The sequence below is a fragment of the Somniosus microcephalus genome, chromosome 15, assembly GCF_052327205.1.
Source record: "Somniosus microcephalus isolate GS21.2 chromosome 15, FLI_Smic_1.0, whole genome shotgun sequence".
NCBI lineage: Eukaryota > Metazoa > Chordata > Chondrichthyes > Squaliformes > Somniosidae > Somniosus > Somniosus microcephalus.
In genome coordinates, this window is record NC_141001.1 from 111,451,211 (window position 1) to 111,473,888 (window position 22,678).

General features: G+C 45.9%; 1 protein-coding gene across 5 annotated transcripts in view; it reads right to left on the minus strand.

The window, feature by feature from the left end:
• The window catches only part of dnajc24 (DnaJ (Hsp40) homolog, subfamily C, member 24), a 127,402-nt gene extending 105,948 nt beyond the window's left edge, over window positions 1–21,454 (minus strand). The window contains exons 1-2 of one of the 5 annotated variants that reach the window (XM_086008297.1): window positions 21,201–21,454; window positions 2,857–2,962 (exon numbers count right to left, since the gene is read on the minus strand). The gene's annotated coding sequence lies outside the window, so the exon portion shown is untranslated. Of the gene's footprint in view, window positions 1–2,856; window positions 2,963–21,116 lie in introns of all 5 variants that reach the window. The other 4 variants (XM_086008296.1, XM_086008292.1, XM_086008295.1 and 1 more) reach the window with 4 other exon arrangements.
• Between the last annotated feature and the right edge of the window lie 1,224 nt (window positions 21,455–22,678).

Consider the following 22,678-nt stretch of genomic DNA (forward strand, 5'->3'; position numbering starts at 1 on the left):
AGATCATGTCCATTGTGCCCCTTAGTGGGCAGAATCCGCATTGCGACTCTGGGAGGAACTCTTCAGCCACTGGGAGAAGGCGATTGAGGAGGATTCTTGCGATGACTTTCCCTGTGGCAGACAGCAGGGAGACTCCTCTGTAATTACCGCAATCAGACTTGTCCACTTTCTTGAAGGCAGTCAGTGCCCGCTGGAAGGAGCACTTCGAACATCTCCTTAATCGAGACGCTGTCTTCGAAGCGAGTGTCCTCAACTCCATCCCACAGCATGCTACCCGCCACCACCTCAGCATAACCCCAGCCTGGCATGAGGTTGAAAAGGCCATCAGACAACTGAAGAACAACAAGGCCTCAAGAGCAGCTGGAATCCCCGCCGAGACGCTAAAACATGGCGGAGAAGCACTATTGGCGCGAATACATGAATTCATTTCTCTTATCTGGAAGGAAGAGAATCTCAGAGATGCCGTAATTGTGACCATCTTCAAGAAAGGTGATTGTGATTATGTACACCATATTCCGAGCTGTGAAAACATTTCTTCTAATCTCCCCCTTTACGTATCTAAAGCTTTTCTCAAGATTATTGCCCCTACCAGTAAAAAATATTGTTTTTATTCATTGCTGGGATGTGGGCGTCACTGGCAAGGCCAGCATTTATTGCCCATCCCTAATTGCCCTCGAGAAGGTGGTGGTGAACCGCTGCAGTCCGTGAGGTGAAGGTACAACTGAGTAGTTTACTAGGTCATTTCAGAGGGCAGCTAAGAGTTAACCACATTGCTGTGGGTCTGGAGTCACTTTTTTAAAAATTTGTTTATGGGATGTGGGCGTTGCTGGCAAAGCCAGCATTTATTGCACATCCCTAAGGATGGCAGATTTCCTTCCCTAAACAGGACATTAGTGAACCAGATTGGTTTTTACAACAATCCGGTAGTTTCATGGTCACTATTACCGATACTAGTTTTTTGATTCCAAATTTATTTAATTAACTGAATTTAAATTCCCCAGCTGCCATGGTGGGACCTGAACTCATGTCTCTGGATCATTAGTGTTAGGATAAAATTTGGTTTAAGGGATATAAAGGGGTCCTCAATATTCGACCGGTATAAAACTATCTGAAAGGTACCATTTAGTCTTGTTAGCTGGAAAACAAACGCAAAACACCATGGGATACTTGGCTATATTAACCCTTTTAGACTAACATAAATAGAAATTATAGGCATTCTGAAATGTTGCTTGTAATTACAATCTGGTAACTGTTTAGAAAGAGCCTGTTCTTGGAAGAGATAAGAATACAAAGGCACGATTAAGAAGTAGCAGCAAATAAGGCCTTGAAGAGTAGTCAGCCAGCTGCATAATTCAATGTGGCTTTGTATCCAGCTAGCCATGTCTCTGCTGGAAAATACTTTCCCATACTGATAACAAGAGTAAGAGCTAGCTCATGAATATGAAGCCTCCTACAGTCGACAAGCTTTTTACTGACGTATTCAGGGGGTACTCGAGTTCGAAGGACAGTAGTTGATTGATTAACCATGTAAACCAATGAAGTATCAATATTCCCATGTATACACCCCATTAGTAATAAGTGGGTGTTGTCTAATAAACTGTATAAACTAAGCTGTATTGTCACTTTTCCTCTGAGAACGGTGCCTCCAGCTGGGGTTGGCTGAGGTGGTTCTCCCGTGTGCACTCGTAATAAAACTATTGATCTGGGTAACACCCGAGTCTGTTAGTTCTGTTTTACCATCCAGATTTTCCTCACTCACAATTAGTGCAGGCCCCTGGATTACTGGTCAAGTAACATAACTATGCTACCATACTCCTGATCTACATTAACATGTCTATTCCCTTTATCGCTTTGAACACCTCCTCATCAAATTGTCGCGTCAATTTTCTGTTTGCGGGAATGCAAAGCTAGTTGCTCTAGTCTTTCCTTGTAACTCAGATCCATCATTCGGGTAATCTAGCCAGTACGGATAAGAGGGCAGTCTTTATTTTATGAGTTTTGATATTTGATATAAATCACAGCTACTATATAGAGGTTACACAGCTCCAGCCTACAGCAACTGATGTTCCCGCACTCCAACTGATGGTGTGTAACATGTGATTAGTCACAGGTTACAAACATGTGAAGTACATGTCAGGACTAATTTGAGAGTACAGCGTGTCAGGTGTAGAGTTTTTGAAATAAAACAGAAAATGCTGGAAATACTCAGCAGATCAGGCAGCATCTGTGGAGAGAGAAACAGAATTAACGTTTCAGGTCAGAACTGAAAAAAGTTCGAGATATAACCGGTTTTAAGCAGGTGCAGAGGCAAGGAAAGGGGGAGGGGTGGAAAGAACAAAAGGGAAGGCCTGTGATGGGGTGGGAGGCAGGAGTGATTAAATGACAGAAGGGATGATGGTGCGAGGCATTTGCTGAGCATTTCCAGCATTTTCTGTTTTTATTTCGGATTTCCAGCATCCGCAGTATTTTGCTTTTATATTAGAGTTGCTGAATCTCTTCATATTTAAAGCGCATTGGTAAATTCAAATCTAACTACGCCATAGAAAAATACGAAACATATTTTAACTTCAGATTTTAAAACAAAAAGGTTGTGGTAATGAAGGAAATTCTAATTGAAATTATATTTTGCAAGAGTCACTAAATATTACATGATCAACTCTTGCCTGAAGGTTTGTTTTGTGAAAGCATCGCCACACAAAACAGCACGTACAAATTGTACTTTTACTACAGGAGTATATTTTGGTACAAGGGTGCAACACATTCTGACGAACTTTTTAACTGCAACCCAAATTCAACCACTGCATTCTGAACACTGCACACCCGAGGATTTTATCAAATACTACAGGATGGTAATACCTCACTTTGTTGCTCGAGAGTTATGGCATCGTCCTGCTGATACAATGAAACGCTTTCTCCAGTTACCCACTTCCGTTCAGGGATGTTACATCAATCTTCGGTGGCGCTACAAAGAGGCACGAAGACAAAACAGTCAGCAAAAAGAGAAACATAGAAAAATAGGAGCAGGAGTAGGCCATTCGGCCCTTCGAGCCTGCTCCACCATTCAATATGATCACGGCTGATCCTCTATCTCAATACCATATTCCTTGACGCCTTTTGCGTCTAGAAATCTAATCTATCTCCTTCTTAAATATATTCAGTGACTTGGCCTCCACAGCCTTCTGTGGTAGAGAATTCCACAGGTTCACCACCCTCTGAGTGAAGAAATTTCTCCTCATCTCAGTCCTAAATGTCCTACCCCATATCCTGATACTGTGACCCCTCGTTCTAGACCCCCCGAGCCAGGGGAAATATCTTCCCTGAATCCAGTCTGTCTAGCCCTGTCAGAATTTTATACGTTTCAATGAGATCCCCTCTCATTCTTCTAAACTTCAGTGAATACAGGCCTAGTCGACCCAATCTCTCCTCATACGACAGTTCTGCCATCCCAGGAATCAGTCTGGTGAACCTTTGCTGCACTCCCTCTATGGCAAGTATATCCTTTCTTAGATAAGGAGACCAAAACTGCACACAGTACTCCAGGTGTGGTCTCATCAAGGCCCTGTACAACTGTAGTAAGACATCCTTGCTCCTGTACTCAAATCCTCTTGCAATGAAGATCACTATTTAAAAAAGGTGGCAGAGAGAAAACGGGGAATTATAGACCGGTAAGCCTGACATCGGTAGTGGGGAAAATGCTAGAGTCCATTATAAAAGATGTAATAGCAGAGCACTTGGAAAACAGTGACAGGATCGGACAAAGTCAACATGAATTTACAAAAGGTAAATCGTGCTTGACTAATCTGTGGAATTTTGAGGATGTAACTAGTAGAAAAGATAAGGGAGAACCAGTGGATGTAGTGTATTTGGACTTTCAGAAGGGACAGGGTACTGAATTTGGATGATCAGCCATGATCTCATTAAATGGCGGGGCAGGCTCGAGAGGCTGAATGGCCGGCTCCTGATCCTATCTTCTATGTTTCTATGTTTCTATGAAGGCCAACATACCATTTGCCTTCCTAACTGCTTGCTGCACCTACATGTTTGCTTTCAGTGACTGGTGTACAAGGACACCAAAGTCCCTTTATACATCAACATTTCCCAATCTATTACCATTTAAATAATACTCTGCCTTTCTGTTTTTCTACCAAAGTGGATAACTTCACATTTATCCACGTTCTACTGCATCTGACATGTATTTGCCCACTCACTCAACTTGTCTAAGTCGCCTTGAAGCCTCTTTGCATCCTCCTCACAACCCCACCTAGTTTCGTGTCGTCAGCAAACTTGGAAATATTACATTTGGTTCGCCCATCCAAATCATTGATAAATATTGTGAATAGCTGGGGCCCAAGCACTGATCCCTGCGGTACCCCACTAGTCGCCGCCTGACACCCCGAAAAAGACCCATTTATTCCTACTCTCTGTTTTCTGTCTGGTAACCAATTTTCAATCCATGCCAGTATATTACCCCCAATCCCATGTGCTTTAATTTTGCACACTAACCTCTTATGTGGGACTTTATCAAAGGCCTTCTGAAAATCCAAATACACCACATCCACTGGTTCTCCCTTATCTATTCTACCAGTTACATCCTCAAAAAACTCCAGTAGGTTTGTCAAAACGATTTCCCTTTCATAAATCCATGTTGACTTTGTCTAATCCCGTTGATATTTTCTAAGTGTCCTGTTATAACGCCCTTTATAATAGACTCTAGCATTTTCCCTACTACTGATGTTAGGCTAACCAGTCTGTAGTTCCCCATTTTCTCTCTCCCTCCTTTTTTAAATAGTGGGGTTACATTTGCCACCTTCCAATCTGCAGGAACTGTTCCATAATCTATAGAATTTTTGAAGGTGACAACCAATGCATCCACTATTTCCATGGCTACCTCTTTTAGTACTCTGGGCCGCTTTTCCTTTTGCGTTTTTGCGCCAGAAAGGAATGTATAACTTTGCAATTCATGCATTCGTTCCTTAAATGTTAGCCATTGCCCATCGACCGTCATGCCTTTTAATGAAGTTCGCCAGTCTATCATAGCCAACTCCCTCCTCATACCTTCGTGGTTTCCTTTGTTTAGATTTAGGACCCTAATTTCGGATTGGACTACTTCACTTTCCATCTTAATGAAGAATTCTTTCATGTTATGGTCACTCTTCCCTAAAGGACCCCGCACAAGATTATTAATTAACCCCTTCTCATTGCACAATACCCAATCTAGGATAGCCTGTTCCCTAGTTGGCTCCTCAACGTACTGGTCTACAAAACCATCTCGTACACACTCCAGGAATTCATCCTCCACAGTATTATTGCTAATTTGGTTTGGCCAGTCTATATGTTGATTAAAGTCACCCATGATTACTGTAGTACCCTTGTTACATGCATCTCTAATTTACTGTTTGATGCCATCCCCTACATTACTACTACTGTTTGGAGGCCTATAGACAACTCCCACCAATGTTTTCTGCCCCTTGGTGCTTCTTAGCTCCACCCAGACTGATTCTACATCTTGATTTTCTGAGCCAATATCCTTTCTCACTATTGCTCTGATTTCATCCTTTACTAACAACACCACCCCACCTCCTTTTCGCCTAAATATCGAATATATAGAAAACAGAAAGAACTTTAAAAAAATGTTTGCACGGCAGCAGATAAGGTGACGTAAATTTGTGCTTTTTCACTCAGTGGTCAATGTGAAGGAGTTCCAATAGAATTCTCCAAGTGGCTCATTCCTGGTTGCTTAGGAATTTAACCCCATTCAGAATTCTCCAATAAGGTGACATAAAAAGACTTGCATTTCTGTAGCACCTTTCATGACCTCAGGGCGACCCAAAGCACTTTACAGCCAGTAATGTACTTTTGAAGTGTAGTCACTGTTGTAATACTCCAATAACGGTATACTATCACAATCTAATGTAACATTGTCCTTATGTACAGTAGTATAGTGGTTATGTTATTTGACTAATAATCCAGAGGCCTGGACTAATCCCTGGAGACGTGAGTTCAAATCCCACCATGGCAGCTGGGGAATTTAAATTCAGTTAATTAAATAAATCTGGAATAAAAAGCTAGTATGAAGCTACCAGATTGTCGTAAAACAAACCCATCTGATTCACTAATGTCCTTTGGGGAAGGAAAGCTGCCGTCCTTACCCGGTCTGGCCTACATGTGACTCCAGACCCACAGCAATGTGGTTGACTCTTAACTGTCCCTCTGAAATGGCCTAGCAAGCCACTCTGTTGTCTCAAGGGATGGGCAATAAATGCTGGCCTTGCCAGCGACGCCCACATCCCATGAACAAATTTTTAAAAATTGCATTATGCACCTTCATTTACTCAAAAAGGCTAGGTAGACAGGAGCAGGCTGAACCTCAATCCTCCAATCACAATTGGAAACAACAACTTCTATTTAGATAGCACCTTTAATGTAGTAAAACATCCCTAGGCACCTCTTCATGTCTCTTTACTTCTTTTGTTCTATCGCAGCCCTGCCTTCGATCTATTTCATTTGCTTTCCAGTTTTGAAAAAGGGTTCACCCGAAACGTCGACTCTAATTTCTCTCCACGGATGTTGCCTGGCCTGCTGAGTTTTTCCAGCATTTTCTGTTGTTATCCCTAGGCACTTCACAGGAGTATAATAAAACAAAATTTGACACTGAGCCACATAAGGAGATATTAGGACAGAAGAAGTAGGTTTTAAGGAGCGGCTTAAAGGAGGAAAGAGAGGTAGAGAGGCGGAGCGGTTTAGGGAGGGAATTCCAAAGCTTAGGGCCTTGGCAGCTGAAGGCACGGCCGCCAATGGTTGAGCGATTACAATCAGGGATGCTCAAGAGGGCAGAATTCGAGGAGCAAAGATATCTTGGAGGGTTGTAGGGCTGGAGGAAATTACAGAGATGGGGAGGGGTGAGGCCATGGAGGGATTTGGAAACAAGGATGAGAACAAACTCTAACCTTTGTTCAGTATCTTGAACTGGTGACTCACCGTGCAAAAAATCACAACATCTATCAATCTGAACAAATTAAAGCAAAAATCAGATCACTGGAAGATAAAGAGTTGTTAAAGGGGTTCAGTTTCACAGACCATCTTCGTTCATCTATCTTGCAAGGTAAACATATTACATTTCCCAAGGCTCTACAAGTTAGGTACTTCTGCAGCTAGGGCAACCTAAAATTTAGTACGTGCCCCAATAAAAGCACCCGCCCACCCACTCTGTATCAACATTGTGGGTTCTGCACAGTGGAGCGAGACCAGAATCACAGAGCAGGAGGTGTTCACCTGAACCGGGAGTTAGCCACGTCCATCTGTCCCAATGGTAACAGTCTTCCATTCGCCTCTATAATGTGACTTTTGAGCTTGCTGCTCCACATACACTTTTTAAGCCATTTGAGTATCAGCTTCCATCAGATTAGTGCCCCTATTTCTATAATTTTATTAAAAGCGATAGCGCCATTGGCGGTTATAGGAGGAATTAGGCACTTTGACTTTCCATTGCAAATCTGGCCAGCTCTAATGGTTATTCTGCATTGTCTTTCAGAACTCATTAGCTTCTTTACTCTATAGTGTCTGTTTGTTTCTTTCATTCTACCTCAATTAGGCACAGGCGTCAGCCGAATAAAACAACTTTTATTTGTCACTATTTCGAAGAGCAGGGGAGTTATCCTCAGTGTCCTGGCCAATATTTATCCCTCAATCAACATCACTAAAAAAACAGATTATCTGGTCATTAGCACGTTGCCATTTGTGGGAGCTTGCTGTGCGCAAATTGGCTGCCGCGTTTCCTACATTGCAACAATGACTACACTTTGAAAAGTACTTCATTGGCTGTAAAGCGTTTTGGGACGTAGAGATCGTGAAAGGCGCTATATAAATGCAAATCTTTCTTTTTTTTCTTTAAAGTCATTTTGTCGATGTTGGCCATGCTATAAATCAAAATACACAGACTGATCCATCAGGTTAGATGGCGCATTTTTAAATCCAAAACTCAAGCCGATGGTAAACTATCATGCAGCTTTCCTTTTTCAACATTTCAGCGACAAAACGTATCGCTACGCAAGAGCTTCTGTTTAAGTACCATGTCCATGAGGCCTCTTTAACACAGATCTTTTTTCCTTACTTAAAATTATGATTTCCTTCAACAACAACAACTTGCATAGGACAGGTTTGGATAGGCTAGATGGGGAAAGACTGTTCCCACAAGTTGATGATACAAGGACTAGGGGACACATTTTTTTAAGGTTTTGGGCAAGAGATACAGGAAGGACGTGAGGACAAATTTTTTTTTATGCAGCGAGTGGCGAGGACCTGGAACTCGCTGCTGACGGAAGCGGAGACCCTCAATGTTTTCAAGGGGAGACTGGATAGGCACTTGAGGGAAATAAACCTGCAGGGCTCCGGGGATAGAGCGGGGGAATGGGACTGACTGGATTGCTCTACAGAGAGCCGGCATGGACTCGATGGGCCGAATGGCCTCCTTCTGTGCCGTTATGACTATGACTATGACATATATATATAAATAACAGATTATCTGGTCATTATCACGTTGTTGTTTGTGGGAGATATATATATATCACCTTTAAAGTAGTAAAACGTCCCAACGTACTTAACAGGAGAGTTATCAAACACAATTTGACACCAAGCCACATAAGAACCCTTTCTCTGCTGTGCTGTTTTGTTTTGTTTCATGTTTTCTCTCTCATACACCATTGGTGCACATGAACAGCAGGGTATCAGTCGTACCAATCACTCAGAACACATTACAAAATAAACTGACAATGAAGAATTCCAAGTGCAAAGTTTTACTTGTTACGGTAGCACTCTTGCTGTGTAGTCAGAAGGTTGTTGGATCCAATCTCGCTTCAGGATTTGACCATATAATCTAGGTTGACTCCTCAGTGCAGTACTGAGGGAGTGCTGCACTGTCGGAGGTGCCACCTTTTGGGATGAGACGTTGGCCCGGAATTTGTGGTCAGCGGCGATGCAAAGGCATTCACCACTGACCCCAAAGAAAGCTGCCAACAGAGCGAGAAGTTTGCTTTGTTTCCAAACGCGCAAGTGATTTCAGTGTAGGATAGTGGGGAATCCCTAACGTGATCTGCTGCAACGTCAACAAGCTGTCTAAGCAGCCAATCACATTGCAGAATTCTCAGAGACAGGGAAGCGGGAAATGAGAGCCTGCTTTTATCCTGACTTTTAAAAAATATTACAGAGAGCAAAACAAAGATTGGGGCTCTCATATGGGGATAAGGTAGAACCTGAAATATCATGAAGAAACTTAAAAAATTTTTTTTTTAAGGTTTAAAAAGTGTCTTAAAAATTGTAATTTTTATCATAATGGAGAAATTTGACACTCCACAAAATTAAAATTAGTTTTTCAGGCATATTGTTTAGTAGTCAATACGCTGTTAAAACCCCAGTTATACCTAATCCAACAAGGTCTAACTTTTAATGAGATATTTAACAGCGACATTACCGTGGGAAAGCCCAAGTTTTTGTCAGTTTCCCTGATTACACGGATTGCCGGTTATGGGCCGGGGGGGTGGGGGGGGGTAGGGGCACAGCGAAGCCAGTGTCGGAGCAGTGAATGACTGACCGCAACTTCAGGATTTCTGCGTTAGGATGTGCATGTGCTCCTTCCTGAAGTTGTGGTCAGTTTCCGAGGGGTAATGACGGCGAACGTTGTTAGCTCGCCGTTATTACCCAGCGCAAATTCCGGCCCATGAAGTCAAGGTCTGGTCTGCCCTCTCGGGTAGATGTAAGAGATCCCATGGCCACTATTCAAAAAGAGAAAAAGGGGGAGTTCTCCCTGTATCTCAACTAAATGGATTGATTGCTCACATCACAGTTTTTGTTGAAACACTAATAGGACAAAAGTCGACAAATCCCCTGGGCCTAATGGCCTACATCCTAGGGTTCTAAATGGTGAGAAACTACTAAATGTTTGTGTTCAGAGAGATTTAAGTGTCCTTGTACGGGATACACAAAAAGTTAGCGTGCAGGTACAGCAACCAATTAGGAAGGCAAACGGCATGTAGGCCTTTATTACAAGGGGGTTGGAGTATAAGAGTAAGGAAGTCTTACTACAATTGTACAGGGCTTTGGTGAGACCACACCTGGAGTACTGTGCACAGTTTTGGTCCCCTTATCAGAGAAAGGATATACTTGCCTTGGAGGCAGTGCAATGAAGGTTCACTAGACTGATCCCTGGGATGAGAGAGTTGTCCTATGAGGAGACATTGAGCCTATATTCTCTGGAGTTAAGATGAGAGGTGATCTCATTGAAACATACAAGATTCTGAGGGGGATTGACAGAGTAGATGCCGAGAGGTTATTCCCCCTGGCTGGAGAGTCTAGAACTAGAGGGCATAGTCTCAGAATAAAGGGTCGGCCATTTAAGACTGAAATGAGGAAGAATTTCTTCATTCAGAGGGTTGTGAATCTTTGGAATTCTCTACCTGAAAGGGCTGTGGATGCCGAATCGTTGAGTATATTCAAGGCCGAGATTTTTGGACTCTTAAGGGAATCAAGGGATATGGAGATTGAGCGAGAAAGTGGAGTTGATGTCTGTAGTGTATGTGCCTTTAAGTCAGAACTACTTTTACAGCTCCTGTATACTGTAGTACCGGCAGTGACCACACCGGTATATAAGCTTTGCGCATGCCTCTGTACCCCCAGTCTAGAGATTACCCTCCTCCAGTAAAGACCTGTTAATGTACAGCATCCGTGATTATTTAATAATAGCATATCCACTGAACCACGGATCCAACAGTGGCGACGAGGGTCGATTCGAATCTACCTGCAACATAAAAAATTTAAAAAAGTAGTCAAGGCCAGGAACACGGGCGTCGACCACGAGCAACTGCCCAGCAGTCAGGCAGAGATCCAACTTCGCAGGGGAGGCTGTGGAGAGCCGGGCTTGGTTCCCCAGCCACAGCGAGCAGTAAGAGATGGATGACAGGTCCAGCGCAGACCCTTCCCGAGCAGCGGCGGCTGGAGCCGACCGACGGTGGAGAGAGAGCCGAGCAGCGTCGACGGGGTAAGAGAGAGGGTGAAGAGCGCAGGGCGCAGCCGGGGGTTGAACACCGAGCGGCGTCGAGGAAAATAAAACAAACCGGAGAGAGGGTAAGAAACAGCCGGGTTCTAGACTGAGCGGCGTCGAAAAATATAAAAAGAAGAACGCGCAGAGCACAGCCAGTGCTCACGAGCTGAACAGGGTCTGCGGGGCAAAGGGGAGACGCCATTGAGAAGAAGGAAGAGCGCGGGAGGCGCCATTGAGCCGCGGAGAAGAACGGAGAGTGCGGGAGACGCCATTGAACCGCGGAGAAGGAAGAGCGCGGGAGACGCCATTTTTAGAAGCCGCAGCGGAGAAGAAGGGCGAGCGCGGGAAGGAAGGAAAGCGCAGGAGACGCCATTTTGTGCCAGCGGAGAAGAAGGGGAAGCGCGGGAGGCGCCATTTGTGATAGTTAACACACACCCAAGGATGCCGAAGAGTGGCAGTATCTCTACGTTCGACAATGAAGTCGAAGATTGGGCGACATATGTGGAACGTATTGAGGTGTACTGCAGGGCGAATGAAGTGCCAGATGCTAATAAAGCACTGGTTCTGTTAAATTCCATGGGTGCAAAAACTTATGGGTTACTGCGAAATCTAATAACCCCAGAGAAGCCGGTAAACAAGAATTTTGAAAGCATAGTAGAAATCCTACAGGACCACTTAAACCCCACACCGCGGCTGATAGCAGAACGATTTAAGTTCCATAAAAGGAACCAACACAAAGACGAAAGCAATGCCGAGTACCTAACGGAACTGCGCAAGCTATCGAAACACTGCCAGTTTGGAGCGGGACTAGCAGACACGTTAAGGGACAAGTTTGTGTGTGGGCTACAAAGTGAAGGAACCCAGAAACGGCTTCTATCAGAAAAGGACCTTACGCTGGACAAAGCTTTCAGTATGGCAGTATCACACGAAGCAGCCGCAAGGGGCGCTGCAGAGATACAACGGAGACTGCAAGAATATGGCACCAATGAAATGTCCTATGGAACAGGGAAGTGCTATCGCTGCGGCAGAACAACACATGACCAGAAAGATTGTTGGTTCAAGGACCAAGTGCGCAGACAGTGTGGGAAAGCAGGACACATAGCAAGAGTCTGCAGGTCTGGGAAGAAAACCAACAGTAAGAAATCTCCACAGGAGAAGTACAAAAAGGTACATAAGGTGATGGACAGTAGTTCAGACGAACAGAAAAGTGACAGAGACTCCGGAAGCAAGGAGCTGGGTTGTCTGAAACTACATAAGGTAACCAAAATGGAGGATCACCAGACTATCTGGGTTACACTCAAGATAGACGGAGTCCAAGTGGAAATGGAATTGGACACAGGGTCAGCTCTAACAGTCATAAATCAAAGAGACTACAAGCGGCTATTTTCACACATACCCTTGAAAGCTAGAGATTGTCTTGAAGACGTATACGGGGCAAAAAGTCTACCCCAAAGGAAAAATAAGGGTGAAAGTGACATATAAAGGCCAGGAAATACCTAAAATGGATATATTTGTATTGCCAAATGGAGGACCACCACTGCTAGGACGTGGATGGATCCGGAAGATACAATTAGATTGGCATTCCATACAGGCACTGAAGGTTGAGGCCAAAAAGGATGATGACGTCACACCTGGACGACTGTCAAAAATGCTAACTGACGCAAAAGAAGTGTTCCAGGAGGGACTAGGAACACTAAAAGGAATAACAGCAACGATTAAAATAGAGGAAAATGCAAGCCCAATGTTTCTGAAGGCCAGACCAGTGCCTTATGCGATCAGACCAGCTGTTGAAGCAGAGCTGGAAGGGTTGGAACGTTCAGGAGTACTGTCCAAAGTGGACTGGAGCGAGTGGGCTACACCCATCGTTCCTGTAATGAAGAGGTCGTTGAGTAATACGCCTGGGGAACCAAAGAAGGTCCGCATCTGTGGGGATTTTAAGGTGACAGTGAACCCAGTCCTTCACACGGTGCAATATCCGCTTCCACGAATTGAGGATATTTTCGCCTTGCTATCTGGAGGTAAACGCTTCACCAAAATTGATCTAGCCCAGGCGTACTTGCAAATGGAGGTAGAAGAAGCTTCGAAACATTACCTTACGATCAACACTCATAAAGGTCTCTATCAATACAACCGGCTGGTGTTTGGAGTAGCCTCGGCTCCAGCTATCTGGCAAAGGGCGATGGATCAGGTCCTGCAAGGGATTCCAGGGACCCAGTGTTATTTGGACGACATCATGGTTACGGGCGAAAATCACGGTGATCACCTCGCCAACTTGGAGAAGGTGCTCACCAGATTAAAGGAGTATGGTGCAACAGCTAATCGCCACAAGTGCGAGTTTTTCCAGAAACAGATCTCGTATTGTGGCCACGTCATCGATGAAGAGGGGTTACATAAGTCCCCTGACAAGATTGAGGCAGTAGTCAAGGCTCCAGCACCGGAAAATGTGTCACAACTGAGGTTGTTCCTCGGGCTGGTAAACTACTACCACAAGTTCTTACCAAATTTGTCTACGGTATTACACCCGCTGAACACTCTACTGCAAACAGGGGTACCATGGAAGTGGGATGACGAACGTAGACGAGCTTTCCAGAGGTGTAAAGAATTGATCACATCAAAAGAGGTGTTGGCCCATTTCAACCCAGCACTACCAATTCGTTTGGCATGTGATGCATCACCCTACGGTATTGGAGCGGTGCTATCGCACAAATTCCCAGACGGGTTGGAGAGGCCAGTAGCCTTTGCGTCTCGGTCACTAACCTCAGCCGAGCGCAACTACGCCCAGATTGACAGGGAGGCCCTCAGCCTAGTCTGGGGAGTAAAAAAATTCAACCACTATCTGCATGGGCAGAAGTTCACCTTGCTGACTGACCACCAACCACTTGTCTCCATCTTTAATCCTAAGAAGGGCGTTCCAGTGATGACTGCACAGCGGTTACAAAGATGGTCCCTGTTTCTAGGGGCGAATCAATATGAAATAGAATATAAAGGCACGAAACAGCATGGGAACGCTGATGGGCTATCGCGCCTGCCACTGCCTACTGTGGAGGAAGCACCAGCAGTGGACCCTATTGAGATATTTTATTCGCCAATAATTGAACGATTGCCAGTAACAAACGCGGATATAGAGGAGACCCGCAATGATCCGACGCTGTCACGGGTATATGAATTGACGGTGAGGGGATGGCCAACACATGGCGACTCACTGTTGCCAGCATTCTCATCCAGAAGAGAACAGCTGTCAGTATGCCAGGGGACAGTGATGTGTGGATCCAGAGTGGTGATTCCACCCAAGTTAAGGGAGAGAGTGCTAAATGAGCTACATGAAGGTCATCTGGGGAGGGGTGAAAATGAAAAGCCTTGCTAGGGCTTATGTGTGGTGGCCGGGAATCGATCAACAAATCGAAGACCTAACTAAGAGCTGCTTAGGATGCCAGAAGGTCCAAAATGCACCACCACATGCCCCTCTACACCCATGGGAGTGGCCCTCCTCTCCATGGCAACGGGTGCATATAGATTTCGCTGGTCCATTCATGGACTCAATGTTCTTAATAGCAGTGGATGCTCATTCAAAGTGGTCTGAGGTGATAAAAATGTCTTCAACCACTACAGAGAAAACGATTGCAGTCCTACGGACCATATTTGCCAGAAACGGTTTGCCAGAGCAGATTTGCTCTGATAATGGACCACAGTTTGTGTCCGACGAGTTGCAAAAATTCATGAAAAGGAATGGGGTAAGGCATTACACATCCGCCCCGTATCATCCAGCGACAAATGGATTGGCTGAGAGGTTCGTACAAACCTTTAAGAAGGCGATAAAGGCCATGTGCGACAATGAAATTCCACTACAGCATAAGATGGACAATTTCTTATTAGCCTACCGAAACGCGACACATGCAGTTACCAACCAGACCCCGGCCATGATGTTCTTTAACCGAAGGTTGAGATCTCGTCTGGACTTGCTCAGACCAAATGTGCGAAGAAATGTTGAGGACAAACAATTCCAGCACATCAATGAGAAGCCGACAAGGAGCTTCAATGTAGGGCAACCAGTCTTGGCCTGTGACTATCGAACAGAGAAGTGGCAACCCGGAATGATATGTACAAGGCAGGGGCCATTAATGTACACAGTGGATGTCGGGAAGAACATTGTGAGACGCCACGTCGATCAGATCTTAGCGTCACAGGAACGCGTCAACCCCATTGTGGTGTATGTGCCTTTAAGAGCCCCAGGTGTGCGTAATGCCGGTAATTGCCACTTGGGCTATATAAGCCTGTGTATATCCTTTAGAAAACCCCCCCCAGACTTTGCTTAGTAAATACCTATGAACCAACTCCTGTCTTCAGTGTCTTTATCAACACACGGACACTACAGTGGCAACGAAGTGGAAACGGACTTACCTGCAATTCGGCAGCACCTCAAGGACATCGATTCCTCCAGCGTCCAGAAGACTCAAGGAAGTGAGAAAAGCTGTGGTTTCACCAGCTGGCCAAGCTGGTGGCAGGTACTGCGCTAATCCTTCCTGGGCGTCAGGCTGGGGCTCCAGCGGCGGGCTCTACAGCTGAGACAGGCAGCGAAATCGGAGGCAAGCAATAACGGACTGGGAGGGAGCACTCGGGAGACGGCCGGCGCGGCAAGCAGGTCAGCGTTCAGACCTCCGGCGGGAACGAGTCTCCAACAGTAAATTAAATAAAAAAATTAAGAGAACGGAAACCGCAGTAAACAGCGTTGTTATCGGCAGCAGCGGCAGGAAAGCGCGGGAAGCGCCATATCTTTGCTGAAATGCCTAAGTCTGACAATATTGATGCTTTTAATAGCGAGAGAGAGCCTAATTTTGGCAATATTGATGTTTTTGATAACGAGATAGAGGATTGGACCACATATGTGGAAAGAGTGGAGGTATATTGCACCGCAAATGGAATACAAGATGAAAAAAAAGCTTCAGTGCTTCTGGATCTAATGGGCGCAAAGACATACAAGCTGTTACGAAACTTAATCACTCCAGCCGAACCGATGGACAAGAATTTTGAGGAGATTGTTGACACCCTACACTGCCAATTCGAGGCAGGACTGGCAGATTCTCTGCGAGACAAATTCATCTGCGATCCCCTAAGTGTAGAAACACAAAAAAAGCTATCTTCTGAGAAAGATTTAACACTGGACAAGGCTTTCAGTGCAATAGGAGCTGCAAAGATACAGCAAAGGCCACAGGACTTCGGCACCCATGAAATGACACGGGGTTTCGAGAGATGTTATCGCTGCGGCAGATCCACCCATGACCAGAGGGACTGCTGGTTCAAGGAAAAAGCATGCAGGCGATGCGGAAAGATGGGACACATTCCACGTGTGTGCCGATCTGAAAATAAAAAATCCACTAATGGGAAAAGAATCAATAAGGAAAAGCACAGAAAGGTACAAATGACGACGGACAGTAGCTCCAAAGACCAGAAGAGCGATAGCGACTCCGGGAACAAGAGACTAAGCTCTCTCAAATTACATAATGTAATTGCCAAAGAAGATTACCAGACCATTTGGGTTACCCTCACAATAGCAGGGTCCCCAGTTAAAATGGAGCTAGATACAGGATCAGCTCTGACCGTCATAAATCGACGGGATTACGAGTGGCTATTTCCGCATATACCTTTAAAAGACACATCCATTATCTTGAAAACATATACGGGGCAGAAAGTATACCCCAAAGGAAAAATAAGGGTGCCCGTTGTATACAACGGCAAGGAAATACAGAAGTTGTATTTATACATTCTACAAGATGGTGGCCCACCGCTGTTGGGATGTGAATGGATCAGGAAAATATGTTTAGACTGGCACTCCATTCAGGCACTGACGGTGACCAGTAAGGAAAAAAATGATGATGCGTCATACCTGGACGATTAAAAGACATCTTGGCCAACGCCAAGGAAGTGTTTCAAGAGAAACTAGGAACCTTGAAAGGCATCACCGCCTCAATAAAAGTGGAAGATGCAGCAATTCCCAAGTTTTTTAAGGTAATTCGTCCAGCAGTCGAGGCAGAGCTGGAGAATTTGGAAAAGGCAGGCGTATTATCTAAAATAGATTGGAGCGAGTGGGCAACACCCATCGTCCCAGTCATGAAGAAAGTATTGAAGGGTGATGGATCTGAAGAACAGAGAAAAATTCGCATCTGTGGAGACTTCAAGGTGACTGTAAACCCGGTCCTTCACACGGTACAGTATCCTCTTCCGAGGATAGAAGATATTTTCGCCTCACTATCCGGAGGGAAACGTTTCACCAAAATTGACTTGGCACAGGCATACCTACAGATGGAGGTTGAAGAGGCCTCTAAAAAATATCTCACGATAAATACACACAAAGGCTGTACCAGTACAATCGACTGGTTTTCGGAGTAGCATCCGCTCCAGCTATCTGGCAAAGAGCTATGGAGCAAGTCCTCCAAGGGATTCCGGGGACTCAATGCTACCTAGACGACATCCTTGTAAACAGGAGAAAACGACAACGAGCACCTTGCCAATTTAGAGCAGGTGCTCACTAGGCTGAGAGAACGGGGCCTACGAGCAAATCGCCCCAAGTGCGAATTTTTCCGAAATCAAATATCATATTGTGGCCACATAATAAATAAGGAAGGGTTGCATAAGTCACCTGAAAAAATTGAGGCAGTCATAAAAGCCCCAGCACCTGAAAATGTTTCACAATTAAGGTCGTTCCTGGGATTAATAAATTACTATCATAAATTTTTACTGAACTTATCAACTCTTCTATACCCTCTTAATGAACTGCTACAAACAGGAGTAATTTGGAAATGGAACGAAGAATGCAAAAATGCCTTCCATAAATGCAAAGACTTAATCACATCCAAAGAAGTTTTGGCTCATTACAACCCATCACTGCCAATCAGACTGGCGTGCGATGCATCCCCTTACGGCATAGGAGCAGTATTATCGCATAAATTCCCTGATGGCTCGGAACGGCCGATAGCTTTTGCGTCACGCTCATTGAACTCAGCTGAGCGTAACTATGCCCAAATCGACAGGGAAGCACTCAGCCTGGTATGGGGAGTAAAGAAATTCAACCATTACCAACACGGACAAAACTTTACCTTGTTGACTGACCATCAACCCCTCATCTCCATATTCAACCCTAAAAAAGGTGTTCCCATTATGACAGCACAAAGGCTACAGAGGTGGTCCCTTTTTCTAGGGGCACACCAATACAACATAGAATACAAAGGGTCAAAACAGCATGGGAATGCTGACGGTTTATCGCGCCTACCGTTGCCAACGATAGAAGAGGCACCAACAGTAGACCCAGTAGAGATATTCCACTCTACCATAGTGGAATGTCTACCGGTGACAAATTCTGCCATTGAAAGGGAGACAAGAAATGACCCGACTCTCTCACGGGTCTATGATTTAACAGTGAAGGGATGGCCAGCACATGGCGAACCACTGTTGCCAGCATTCTCGCAAAGAAGAGAACAGCTGTCAGTGTGCCGAGGAACCTTGATGTGTGGATCCAGAGTGGTGATTCCACCCAAACTCCAGGATAAAGTGCTAAAGGAGCTTCACAAAGGGCATCTGGGTGGAGTGAAAATGAAGAACCTAGCCAGGGCGTTTGTATGGTGGCCAGGTATCGATGGAGACATCGAAGAAATGACCAAGAGCTGCCTAGGATGCCAGAAGGTCCAAAACGCTCCACCACAAGCCCCTCTACATCCATGGGAGTGGCCCTCAGCTCCCTGGCAAAGGGTACACATCGACTTTGCTGGTCCATTTATGGACTCAATGTTCTTAATCGCGGTTGATGCACACTCCAAGTGGCCGGAGGTAATAAAGATGTCCTCCACCACCACGGAAAAAACCATCACAGTATTAAGGACCATATTTGCCAGGAATGGGCTACCAGAACAGATCTGTTCTGATAATGGACCGCAATTTGTGTCCGAAGAATTCAGAAAGTTCTTAAAAAACAATGGGGTTAAGCACTACACGTCCGCCCCATACCATCCCGCCACCAATGGATTGGCTGAAAGATTTGTCCAGACCTTCAAGAAGGCCATAAAGGCCATGGGTAATGAAGACATAAAACTTCAGCACAAGGTGGATAACTTCTTATTCGCATACAGGAATGCAACACATATGGTTACCAACCAAACTCCCGCCATGATGTTCTTCAACAGAAACCTAAGATGCCGGCTGGATTTGGTCAAGCCCAACATCAGAAGGGACGTGGATAACCGGCAGTTTCAAGGCATGAATGAAAGGCCAACTAGAACCTTCCAGATAGGTCAACAAGTTTTGGCCCGGGACTACCGTACCGAGAAATGGCAGCCTGGAACTATCTGCACACGACTAGGACCACTGATGTATACCGTGGACATCGGAGAAAGCATAATAAGGCGCCATGCTGACCAAATCATAAAGTCATCCGAAAAGGAACAACCTACACCACCACTCTATACATCTAACGAGGAAGTAGAGATACCCATATCTACCTCCGATCCGGTGATACTGGAACCCGGTGAACCCGACACTGGCATTCAAGCCAAATCAGCCTTGCCAGAAGAACCTACTACACCACCAGAAACTACTACACCCCCGAGGCGTTATCCGGACCGAGTCAGGAAGCCTCCTGAGAGACTAACTTATAATTAATTAATTACAGCAATGTATATTATTTTGCATATAACATGTAATTAATAATTACTTAAAATATGATGTACTGGTTAGCTAAAAGGGGAGGAATTGTGGTGTATGTGCCTTTAAGAGCCCCAGGTGTGTGTAATGCCGGTAATTGCCACTTGGGCTATATAAGCCTGTGTATTGTGTATATCCTTTAAAACCCCCCCCCCAGACTTTGCTTAGTAAATACCTATGAACCAACTCCTGTCTTCAGTGTCTTTATCAACACACGGACACTACAGTCATGTCTCGAGTACCTGGGGATGAACCCGACATACCGGTAGCATCTACTTCAGACCCAGTAGCAGTGGAACCCGATGAGCTACCCGATGAAAAGGGGTCAGAATCGCCTCTGCACCAAGAACAAGAACCTCTGGAATGGCGCTATCCCGAAAGGGTCAGGAAGCCGCCCCAAAGACTGAATCTATAAATGGACTTTTGTTGTTTAATGTACATGTTGAAATGTTAATTGTTATTTGAATATTAGGGGTATTACTAATCTAAAAGGGGAGGAAATGTAGTGTATGTGCCTTTAAGTCAGAACTACTTTTACAGTTCCTGTATTAGTACCGGCAGTGACCACACCGGTATATAAGCTTTGCGCATGCCTCTGTACCCCAGTCTTGAGACTACCCTACTCCAGCAAAGACCTGTTATTTGTTAATGTACAGCATCCGTGTGATTATTTAATAATAGCATATCCACTGAACCACGGTTCCAACAATGTCGAAGATCAGCCATGATCTTATTGACTGGCGGAGCAGGCTCGAGGGGCCATATAGCCTACTCCTGCTCCTAATTCTTATGTTCTTACGTTTGCAGGATTTTGCTGTGCACAAAGTGACTGCCACATTTAGCCATTTAGAAACAGTGACGGCACTTCACAGTGGGACCTTGGAGGGGCGAGAAAAATACAGGCGCCGGCACAGAAAGATGTGGGTTCAAGTCCCACTCCAGAGACTTGAGCACAAAAAATCTAGACTGACACTCCAGTGCAGTGCTGAGGGAGTGCTGCACTGTCGGAGGAGCCGTCTTCAAAGTGAGACGTTAAACCGAGGCCCCGTCTGCTCTCTCAGGTGGATGTAAAAGATCCTATGGTGCTATTTCGAAGAAGAGCAGGGGAGTTCTCCCCGGTGTCCTGGACCAATATTTATCCCTCAACCAACACCACTTAAAAAACAGATTATCCGGTCATTATCACATTGCTGTTTGTGGGGGTTTGCTGTGTGCAAATTGGCTGCCGCGTTTCCTACATTACAACAACAGTGACTACACTCCAAAATAAAGTACTTCATTGGCTGTAAAGCGCTTTAAGACGTCCTGAGGGCGTGAAAGGCGCTACAGAAATGCAAGTCTCCCTTTTTTAATTTCAGGGCCTCATTTCACAAAGCGATGTTACTTGATCTTTTACCGTGTGTTATGTTTGCTCACTGTTCACTCTCCCCGCCTGGCCTGCAGTCTAGTTCCCCCGCGCTGCTCACAGTGAACATCCCACCTTTGTCGGGCCTCCTGTGTCCGGCCTCGAATGCTGCTGTGCTCGGAGGAACTCGGGAGCGGGGCTTCGAACGCTCCCGACAACCGACCCGCCCGCTCGGACCGCACTGCCACAGGAAGGGAAACTTTAAAGCGTCGGACCCGTTATTGGTTTTTTTTTAATTTTTGAACAAAAATCCGTTGGCGGCGGCGGCGGCGCGCGCAGTGGAACGGCCGGCGGTTGGCGGAGGCGCGAGCTCACTCGCTGTGTCGGTGAAGGAGATCAGAGGCCGGACAGTGTGCTAGCTCACAGAGAGAGGCTGGGAACAGGGGGTGGGAATCAGGGACAAGGGACAGGGGCTTTGGGACAGCGGGTATGGGATTAGGGATGGGGACAGTGGGTATGGGACAGGGGCTTTGGGATAGCGGGTATGGGATAGGGGACAGGGGGTATGGGACGGGGCTTTGGGATAGCGGGTATGGGATTAGGGATAGGGGACAGGGGGTATGGGATTAGGGACAGCGACAGGGGGTATGGTATGGGATTAGGGATAGGGGACGGGGTATGGGATTAGGGATAGGGGACGGGGTATGGGATTAGGGACAGGGGGTATGGGATTAGGGATAGGGGACAGGGGGTATGGGATTAGGGATAGGGGACAGGGGGTATGGGATTAGGGATAGGGGACAGGGGGTATGGGATTAGGGATGGGAGACGGGGTATGGGATTAGGGATGGGGACAGGGGGTATGGGATTAGGGATGGGAGACGGGGTATGGGATTAGGGATGGGGACGGGGTATGGGATTAGTGATGGGGACAGGGGGTATGGGATTAGGGATGGGGACAGGGGGTATGGGATTAGGGATGGGGACGGGGTATGGGATTAGGGATGGGGACGGGGTATGGGATTAGGGATGGGGACAGGGGGTATGGGATTAGAGATGGGGACAGGGGTTATGGGATTAGGGATGGGGACAGGAGTATGGGATTAGGGATGGGGCAGGGGGTATGAGATTAGGGGTATTGGATAGGGGACGGGGGTATTGGATTAGGGATTGGGACAGCGGCTATGGGATTAGGGATGGGGGACGGGGCATGGGATAGGGAGTAGGGGATGGGGTGAGATAGGGGACGGGTGTATGGAATTGGGGACGGGATATGGAGTTGGGGACAGGGAATATGAGATGGGGACAGTGAATATGAGATAGGGGATGGGGGTATGGAATTGGGGACAGGGGATAGGGGATGGGGGTATGCTAGGGGACAATGGGTATGAGATTGGGGGTATGGGATAGAGGATGGGGGGATGGGATATGGCACAGTGGATATGAGAATAGAGGACAGAGTATGGGATGAAGGTAGGAGATGGGGGTATGTGATTGGGGATGGGGTATGGGACAAGGGGGTATTGAATAGGGAATAGTGGGTATGGGATAGGGCTATGGGAGAAGAGTTGGAAATTGGGACTAACTGGATAGCTCTTTTAAAGAACTGGCAC